General features: G+C 47.2%; 1 long non-coding RNA gene across 1 annotated transcript in view; it reads left to right on the top strand.

Annotated features, from left to right (window-relative positions):
* Positions 1-9,338, top strand: part of LOC104006646 (uncharacterized) — a 116,013-nt gene extending 106,675 nt beyond the window's left edge. Inside the window, exons 11-12 of the long non-coding RNA XR_010157418.1 lie at positions 1,190-1,295; positions 9,015-9,338. This is a non-coding gene — a long non-coding RNA (uncharacterized LOC104006646). The remainder of the gene's footprint in view (positions 1-1,189; positions 1,296-9,014) is intronic.
* Positions 9,339-10,242: the final 904 nt, after the last annotated feature.

The raw sequence follows: 10,242 nt of genomic DNA on the forward strand, positions 1-10,242 counted from the left end.
TCCTCTCAATCCCCTAAATCCCCCATGCAGGTAAAATGGGGAACTGTGTGATGGATAGCAGAGCGGGTAGGTGAATGTACATCTGTTGAACAACGCTTCTTGATGAATGGATGGAGACCAGTCTGTGTGGAGGGACTCTGGGTGGGGGGAGGGCTTTTCCTTATATAGCATTTTCATGAATGGTCTCAATAAAGATATGGAAGGCAGGCTTATCACATTTGCAGATGAAACAAAGCCAGGATAGAAAGGTGATGCTATAGACGATGGAAAGAAAATGCCAAAGGTCTTAGGCTCCAACCAAGTGTGACACGTAACAGAGATGAATGTCAAGTGTCACGTTTAGATCCATGACACAAAGCTGTGAATTGATCCACATCGCTGGGGAAGGCCTGACTTTAACTTCCTTCCTGGTTTCCAACTCTTGGTGTCTTTTTGTTCTCCCACAAAGCTTCCTTCTTATCCACGGTTCCTTTCCGTGGATCCCTTTTCTCCCTAAAGTGATCCTGGAGCTGTATGGGAATGTTCCACGCTACCCCTGCTGTGTCCTCTTAGGACAATGCCTTCCAGCCCTCTGGGACCCACCTGGGGGACAGAGTGAGAACGGTGGTTCTCGGAGCCACAAATAGGACAAGCAACTCCATGGACAGAGGTCAGGCAAAGGCTTCATGGGTGCCCGGGAGGAGGCTGCGCCACCGAGCAGGAAGTGGCCACCACAGGCTGCAAGTGGCCGGCTGTGGGATGGGCCTTCGGGCTGCTGGAGACCCCGTTCTGCGTGGCTTCCTGCACCCGATGGCCCGTTCCCCAGTCTTGGAATGCTTGGATCATAAGGGCTCTGATCTTTTGTGAGCTCTGCCGTTTTTGTTTGTTTCAAGATCTTTATCACAGTTAAAGAATTTTTTTAGGAGTTTATGTATGGGTAGTTTAAATGTTCTTGAATATGTTTTTTTTTCATTTAAAAAATTTTTAATCTCTCAATCCTAAATACACACACACACACACACACACACACACACACACACGCAGACATATACATATGCAGCCTTCTGTGAATATTGGATATGGAACCAATTACTCTAGGTTGCAGTAATTACTTTTATATAACTAGAGTTGGGGACTTGTGAATCAATTCCATACCCATTAGCAATGTACGCGTGAGCCAAGATTTTTTTTTTCTTTCTTTTTTTAACAGGACTGGACAGTGTTGAATCCTTGGGGGGAAGAAAAACCAACACTTTTTTTAAAGCTGACAGCACATTCCATCCACTCGGCAATGTAGAACTAATGAAGATATAAGTGTAAGAAAACCTATAATTGAATCCAGCACGTAGCAAGCATAGTTGAGCGGCGAGTACACCCAAGCTGAAATCACATGTGCTCCTGTCTAATCCTCTCCGGGCGCCCAGCACACGGAAATATTTCTGGATTGTGTCTCAGGCTGTGATTTCTATCCAAGGCAGAATAGAAACGGCCTTTTCCCTGGGCAGAGGCTTTGGGCTGTCAGGGAACACCTGAGTTGCCTTTGATAAGGCTGCCGTTTGGATGGTGATTTAAAGGGCAAGGCTAGAAAAAAATAACCTTGAGAAAGAGGAGTGTTTTGGACTAGAGCCCTTCTTGCGCACTTTCATTCCGCTTCCCTTGCCAGTGTTTCTCAGTTTCCCCCATGGTGGCTGGAGGTGCGTCTGTCCCCACAACCCAGAATTGGGGCAGTCCCTCAGGGGCTGCTTTTCGATCCCAGCCCTCTGGTGTCCAACATTCAGGGCAAGCCCGATCAACCCAGCCCACTAAGTTCCCTGCATTCGAGGACCCCTTTGATGTGTGGATCCGAGTGGGAGGGAGGCCAGAGTGCAACTGTGTTTTCCTTTCAACATTCCTCAGGAGTGATTCACTGCCAGGTGTCCCCAATACCCCCAGCTGCTCCGTCCCCTGCAGTTGTTCCCTAAGGATGAGGCTTTTTGATGCCCTGTCCTTGGCCCTGCCTGGCTTCCTGTCTGGGGCAGGAGAGAGCAGAATGGCCCCCAGAAACTCTGCTCTGGATGTAGGACTGCTTGCTCTGGAAGCCGTGGTGTGTGCCTCTGGCAGGCTGCTCCGACCAGCAAGCGGCAGCTGGATGCTTTGTGCACTGAACTGAGGCTGCGGTGGTTGAATGCGCATACCTCTGCGTGGCTCCCACAGTACCCACCACTCCCTGTTGTTTCCTGCTCAGTGTAACGTTCTCTTTCGTTATCTGGGTTCTCTGCTGGGCAGTGTTTGAGTTTAGACCCCGACCAGAGAGAGGGAGCAGGTGCTGTGCCATGTGGCCACTGTGGCGGATTTACGCAGGGGCACCCACTCCCCAGCTGCCCCTGCCTCCAGGCAGTTGAGCTGAGGGTGTTTGCTCAGCTGCCCTGGCGCCTAGCCTGTGGGGCCATGGCCTTCTGCTTCTAGGCCATGGAAGGTGGCATGGGCCCAGAGAATTGGGCAGGTGTGCTGCCAGGCCCAGTCCCCAGGGCCTTGGGGGCCTGGATTGGAAGCTGCAGGGAGGTCCCTGGGAGTCCTCTGAGCAGGCGGCCTGCGTTGGGACACCCTGGCCTTTCAGCTGTTGAGTCCTAGTTGGAAGGGGCATTCATTCCAGGGACATTCTTTCTGTCTGGAGCAGAGACTTGGCCTGAACCTTGAACCAAAAACCGGAACAAACTGCACTCGTTTGCTCAACCTCGAACCAAATCCAAATATTGTTTATATCGCTGAGAACCAAACCAGGGTTCTGGGGTTTGGTTTGGTTTGTTTTCCCACCAGAGAACATTTAGGGAACAAGGCTGAGCTGGAACAGGACTAGGAGGGAACCTGAAGAGGCCCTTTGTGTGGATTTTGGACTCAGCGAGCTCTCGGGCAGGGGAACACTGCAAGACACAGTTAGGTCTGCAGAGGTTGCACTAGGTGGACTGTAGGGCTGGAGAAGCTATGGGGCCAACCTCTGTCCTGAGGAGAGGACAGTCACAAGTCCACATCTCTGTAAACAGTGCTGTGTGGTGTGGGATGCCCCGTACATTGCTACCAGGCAGCAGTGATGACTAGGGGATGCCAACGGTGGGTACAGAACTGCATACATGGAGGGAACTTTCATGAAATCATGCACCGATTGATTTTTCTGAATTTATTTCCGGTTTACTCTAGGTCACTCAATAGCCATCTGCTTAGCACCTGGCGCCATACTGAGGCAGATCCCAAAGAAACAGCAAAGGGGTGGCCTCCACTCTCTCCGAGTCCTTGGTACACTTTGGGGGCTGGCGCTACAGTGTCTTGGAGATACACTGTCATGTTCAAATAGTGTAGCTCACAAATTCATGTCCCCTTGGAAGCTCAGAATGTGGCCCTATCTGGAAATAGGGTCTTTGTAGATGTAATTCATTAAGGTTCTCATGACAAAAGCGTCCTGGATTTTGAGTGGGCATGAACTCCAATGACTGGTGTCCTTGTAATAAGAGGAGAGGACACACAGCCACACAGGGAGAAGGAGGCCACATGAAGACACGGGCAGAGGCTGGAGGGAGGCAGCCAGAAGCCAAGGAGGCCAGGGAGGAGTTGCTCCTGGGGTCTTCGGAGGGAGTGCAGACCTGTGACACTGTGAAAGGTGTCCCTTTCCTGTGGGAAAGTAAATATCTGTTGTTTGAAGCCACTCACAGTCACACAAACCAAATAGTGAAGCCCCCGAGATGCCACACTCACACCTCCTTTCTTTGAAAAAGTGAATTCTTCTACATAATTAGCCACATTTTTGTCATGTGACCTTGCCACCCTGGTCACACATGGTTGGACCCAGGATTGGTTGGACATATGGCAATGCCCATGCTGGATTGGGAGATTTCTCATCAGCTTGTCCTTTGAGAAAAAGAGACACATGCACACAGAGGGGCGTCTGGTGGAAGTCAAGATGTGGAGCAGGAGGCAGAAACCTGAAAATAGGTTGATGCAGAGAGCAGCAATAAGCTCTGATGAAGAGAGAGCGAGCGAGAGTGAGAGTGTTAGGGGCAGTCTGCAGAATCGGTGGCCATGTTGCTCACTCAGCAGAAGCACTGTTAGATCCTTCAAGAAGCCTGGGTCCGGCTACTGTGAATGCATTTGCTTCCCAGGCTCCTGCACTTCCTCTGGATTCTCGTAGTCCAGCCCCAAGTCCAGAGAGAACCCGGGCACTCCTCTGTTCCCGGCAAATGAAACAGCCCAGCCAACACCAAACACAGGTGACACCACCGAGAAAAATAGGCGCTCACATTTGGTTGTGTTTCATCCAAGGCCAGCCCGTATATAAACTATTTCCTGGCTGTGTTACCCGTGCAGTTGCTTAACCTCTGTGAGTCTCATCTATCAAATGGAGTTCATGCCATCCTCAGAGGGTTTTGTGAGGATTAAATAAGCCATAGAAAACGAAACACTCACTCCAATGCCTGGCATCAAGCAGGGTCCCCATGGTTTTCTTTGCTTCGAGGGGATGCAGCAATTCAAAGTCTGGATTGAGGTCTGTGTCTGTAGTGTTGAAAACTGACACGTGCTTCCACATGCTTCCAGTTTAACCAGTCTGCAAGTGATATTTTGAAAACTCTTTGGATGGGTTCAGTTCAAGTTTCCATAACGCAATTGAACTTGGGTGGAAATTTAGCAAAGCACTGTGTTCCTTCTCCCCGCCCTGTACTTTTTTTCTTTCTTGTTTATGGCTTTCACTGATGTTCCTACAAGAACTCATCCATACAGCATTAATGAAGACATCAGCAGAGGCCCTGAAAGTTGATTTTTGGAGCCCATTAGCCTGCCAGAACATTCCCTAGCTTATGAAAAAATTTTTTTTACAAGTCTGATAACACTTTGTACATCATTGGACCTCAACAGTATTGCGCAACCAAATCAGCACTGGCCTCACCCTCACTGTTTCCTAACGCTGCGCCATTCTCTAGTGTTCCAGCTCTGGGCCACGCCCCCCGCCTGGGCAGCCAGTCCTTTAAGAGAAAGAGCATAAGATGTTTAAAATGTGGAATCATGTTCATCACGGGCACGCGACTTAGGAAAACAAGGAGAGTTGAGGCAAAACAGATCATATTATCTAGTGCAGACTATCGTGTCTTCCGGAGGTAGAAATGCTTCTTTAGGAGCTCCCCAGTGCGGTTCCCAGGCCCTGTGCCTCCAGTTCCACCCTCTGATTTTCATCCTTGGTCTTCTCCTCTTCCTACCAGGCTGGCTCAGCCGCCAGCCTGCTCTGTGGCTGAGCAGTTCCGTAGCAGGGCTCTGCTGCTTGCATTTCCCAGTGTGCTTTCCCAGTGATGGCTCCCAGTGGAGAGGATAAAGGTGTGGTGGGAAAGGAAAAAAGACCCCCATGTGAATGACCAAAAATAGCAGCTCTAGCTAGGGGAGGGCAAGGAGGCGGGGGGCAAGAAATGGGGATGTATACAGAGGCTGTGAGGGGCCCTGTAATGTTTTATTTCTTTTTTGAGATACGGTCTCACTCCCGTCGCCCAGGCCAGAGTGCAGTGCACCACCACGCCTGGCTAATTGTCTGTATTTTTTTTAGTAGAGATGGGGTTTCACCATGTTACTCTGGCTGGTCTCAAACTCCTGGACTCAAGTGATCCACTTGCCTTGGTCTCCAAAAGTACTGGGGTTACAGGCGTGAACCACCATGCCTAGCCTGTTTTATTTCTTTGTTTTAAAAAAACGTTGGTGGGAAAAATGGCATCATGATAAGACAATAAGTTTGGTTAGAGCTTACAAGATATGTGCTAGTATTCTCCCGACTTGCTTATATGTTTGAAATATCTTATATTTATAAAATTTTTGAATTTTTGTTGTCATTTTTTAGGGACAGTGTCCTGTTGTTGCCCAAGCTAGAGTGCAGTGGCACGATCATGGCTCACTGCAGCCTCAATCTCCTGGGCTCAAGCAATCCTCCTGCCTCAGCCTACCAAGCAGCTGAGACCACAGGCGTGTGCCACTACACCCAGCTGGTTTTTTAATTTTTTGTAGAGACAGGGTCTTGCTATGTTACCCAGGCTGGCCTTGAACTCTTGGCCTCAAGCTTATAATAAAGCTTTATTTTAAAAATACTTGGAAAGAGATGTTGGACTTAAAAAGAATAAAATAAAAAAGAATTTCCTGTGTTGAGAAAGCTTTTAAAAGCAGTCTATACGGAATTTGCCCTACGTGAATGAGAACTGGGGTATTGAAATTCTTCTTGAGTATTTGAATGACTATTTGAGCACATCATAGAGATATAGATTGAAATAGCTTCCCCTGTCACAGAAAGCCACATATTTAATCCATTGACACAATGTAGACCTTTGAAGTATCTGACCCTGTATGAAGGTTTCTTCAAACGATGATTCTGCTTTAGGGCCCTCTTTGTGATGGGATTTTTCATTCTTTCCTCCAAAGCCAGTTTATTTCTCAAGATTGTTCTCTGCTGAATAAAAAGAGAAGTATTTGGGCAATCACTGCCCGTAGCTAGGACTCTTGTTCCTTGGGATCTGTGGCCAAAGCGAGGATTGTTTTCGAGGCTCCAGAATGACCGTGTGTCGTGAGAGCAGCTGTTGCGTGCTCAGCTCTTGTATGCTGGGCCTGTGTAAGTGTTCCTGGATCTACATCCTGGTGTCCTCAATGCACTCCTGAGATGTCCATGAGTGCTGGGGGTCAGGCAGGGCAGAGAGTTCATTCACACCCAGAAACTGAGGCAAGCTCTAATTTGCTTCTGAGATGGCTAAGGACTAGGGGAACACTATTTATGGAGGCTTGAACCCCTTCATTATGACCTGGTGCTGTTCGGATTTCTCTTTGTGTGTGCATCCCTGGAGGTATATAATTACCTTTTCCTTGACTAAGAGCTTTCAGAACATGGAGAGGCCACCCACAAGAAGACCTCCTACAACCAGCGGTGACCTCTTTGATTTCTTGGAGGGTTTGTATGGTGATTTTAGCCAGTCCTCCAGGACTTGACCTGGGCAGCAATGAAGGGCCCAAGGTGTGCTGAGTGTGCGGCAGAGGAGAGTCAGAAGCCAGAGAGGGGCTGTCGTGCCCTCTGCTTGTTACATCACTTGAATGAACACCCTTCTCATGGTGATGATAATATCCAATCAAAACATTGCCTAGTAAATGAAAGAACTCCCAGGGAACAAAGCTGGACCAATTTAAGCAACAAAATAAAGTAGTATTGCATTCTAACCTAAAATATAAAATAAATGACCACAAGTCCATTTTGATATAAACACATGATTGATATGTTAATAAATTGAGGAGAAAATAACAAATATCCTATGTGGGAAAATTCCAAGTAATTTATGTAGCTATTTTTGTTGTTGTTGTTGTTTTTAGAGACAAGGTCTCACCCTGTTGCCCAGGCTGGAGTGCAGTGGCACAATCATGGCTCACTGCAACCTCTGCCTCCTCAGGATAAAGGGATCCTCCTGCCTCAGCCTCCTGAGTAGCTGGGACCACAGACGCATGCTACCATGCCCGCCTAATTTTTGTATTTTTTGTAGAGACGGGATTTCATCATATTGTCCAGGCTGGTCTTGAATGCCTAGGCTCAAGCAATCTGCCTGCCTCAGCCTCCCAAAGTGCTGGGATTACAGGTGTGAGCCGCTGGGCCAGGCTATTCTACCTTAAAGGAGGTGCAGAATAACTCATCACTCCTCAAGCGTGGGTTGTGCATAGCACCTTTCTTCCAAAGAGTTCGCCATGCAAAGTGGGGAAAACTGGGCAGTGGGGAGTGGAGAGACCTGACAAACACTACCTCAGCCAGGTGGTCAAGGCCAGCACCAGCAGTCATAAACCATGTGGATAGCATGACCCTGGATATGATGTGCTGAAAATAGTGCTTTACTTCTGTGATCTGCCTTCCACAAACCCATACCCTCGGTAAAATTATGAGAGAAACACCAGACAAATTCTCATAGTAGGGCAGCCTGCAATATACCTGCCCAGTACTCATCAGAACTGCCAAGGTTGCTAAAAACAAGGGAAGTCTGAGAAACTGTCACAGCAAAGAGGAGCTTCAGGAGACATGACAGCTAAATGTGAGGTGGCATCCTGGATGGGTTCCTGGAACACAAAAAGGACATCAGGCTGAAACTAAGGCAACCTGAAGGAACCATTGAATTTAGTTAATAATAATGTTTCAATCTTGGTTTATTAATTATAACAAATGTACCACACATATGAGATACTAGTAATAGAGGAATTGTGTGTGTGGGAGGGGTTGGTGGGGTATAGATGGGAACTCTGTATTCTCTATGCAATTTTTCTGTAAATCTAAAACTGTTCTCAAAAAGTCTATTAATTTTGTAAAAATTAAGGAAAATAGGAAAAAGTACACTGAGATGACAATAGCAGACATTTTTGTTCCATGCATACATAAATAATTAAGATGTCTTATTTATTTCAAGCTTCTTTAATACATAAATTATAAAAGTTGAAAAAAATGTTGCTGCAATGGATCAACTAAAAATATGGTTGTAAAAATACTATAGCATCTGTGGTGGATTTAAGATGGTCACAGATTCTTTGGCTCTCTGTTTCTTCACCCCCTTGAATCTGGGCAGAAGTGATGTGTGCCAGTACAAGGCTTGTCTTTGACAAGACTGGCTGTTTCTGCCTTCTGGAACATGGCAGCCATGTTGTGAGGCAGCCCAAGCAGCCACGTAGAGAAGCTCACGAACTTTCTTCATATACTGACAGCCCAGTTGAACTCCCAGCCCACAGCTAGCACCAACTTGCCAGCCATGTGAGTGAATCATCGTGGAAATGATATCTGCCAGCCCTGGCCAAAATGCCCCAGCTGATGCCACATAAAGCAAAAGTTAGCAGTTGCCACCAAGCCCTGCCTAAATTGCAAAATCGTGAGTAAAAAATGATTGGTGTTGTTTTAAGCCTCCAAGTTTCAGGATGATTGGTTATCCTAATAAAAGATGACCCAAACAGTACTGTACAAACAGAAATATTTGACCCTATGTCTTATCTTGTATTTGAGACTAACAATCCCATCCATTCTTCCATAGGTTGAGATGTTTCCCAAAATGCCTCACAAATATTCTGGGATGTCACCTTTTGCAATGGATCTGCAGGTTCCATCGTGCCCTAGCTTTTTGCCTGAGGGGAGGCTCTGGCCATGGGTCCCTTTTCAGGTCAGCAAGAGTGCCGTGCAGAGCAGGAGCCCCATCCAACGCTCTACAGGTATACCATCCAATACTGTCCAATATTGTAGCCATATGTGACTAATGAGCACTTGAAGTGTGGCTAGACTGAGATGTGCTGGAAGCACACAAACACAACTGATTGTGTGTTTGGATGTACTGGATTAAATAAAATACCTTATCAAAGTTAATTTCACCTTCTCTTTATTTTTTTTTAATGTGGCTACTAAAACTTTTAAAATTACATAGGTGACCCATTATATTTCTAGGGGACAGCACTGCTGTAGAGAAAAGTGTTCCGGGTTGAACGTGTAGTTTGAGAAATGCTGCTTAGTTACCCCTTCCCGGAGAATGACAGGGCACAGGAGCACATTCAAGGCTCTGAGAAGATCTGCAGTAAAGGAACCTGTTTAACCCTGGGGCATGATCAGGATTGCAATGGACAAATAGAAATATTTAATTGGATCTTCTATGACCAGCTCCTGTTTGTCATTCAGCTCCCAGTTCCAATGTGTCTGTTCTCAGTGAGGCCTTTCCTGACTACTCTCTCTAAAATAACCCCCTCCCAACCAGTTACTCCCCATCATGTCATTTTGCTTTATTTTCCTTTATTTTCTTTCATATTTTTTTCTCCTTGGCTGGAATTAATCCTGGGTATCTATCAGGGTTCTCATAGGAAACAAGTGACACTCAAAATAGATGACTTGAGACGTTTAAAAAGGGCTGTTGATAAAGGTGGGGAGGAGTTTAGGGAAACAATAGAGATGCTATAGGATCCTGGCCTCAGCTGGGAGCCGACACTGCCCCGAGCTTGAAGGGGCAGGTGGAGGGGACAGTTATCAGTACCCAGAGAGGGAGGCTGGGTGGAGGGAGGGCCAGGTGGAAGCCGGGGCCTCCGTAAGGGGACACGGTCAGCCTGTGGCCACCCCACAGGGAGGGAGCTGGGGGAATGAATATACTAATCTCCTCCATCCCCAGCTCTGGACTCCTGCCAATCCTCCCTTGGCCAAATCCTCCAGAAGTCAGAGGGCGAGGGAACATATGAACTATCTATCCTGGTCTACTGTCAATCTCCTTCCACTGAAATATCAGA

This window comes from Pan troglodytes, chromosome 4, assembly GCF_028858775.2.
Source record: "Pan troglodytes isolate AG18354 chromosome 4, NHGRI_mPanTro3-v2.0_pri, whole genome shotgun sequence".
NCBI lineage: Eukaryota > Metazoa > Chordata > Mammalia > Primates > Hominidae > Pan > Pan troglodytes.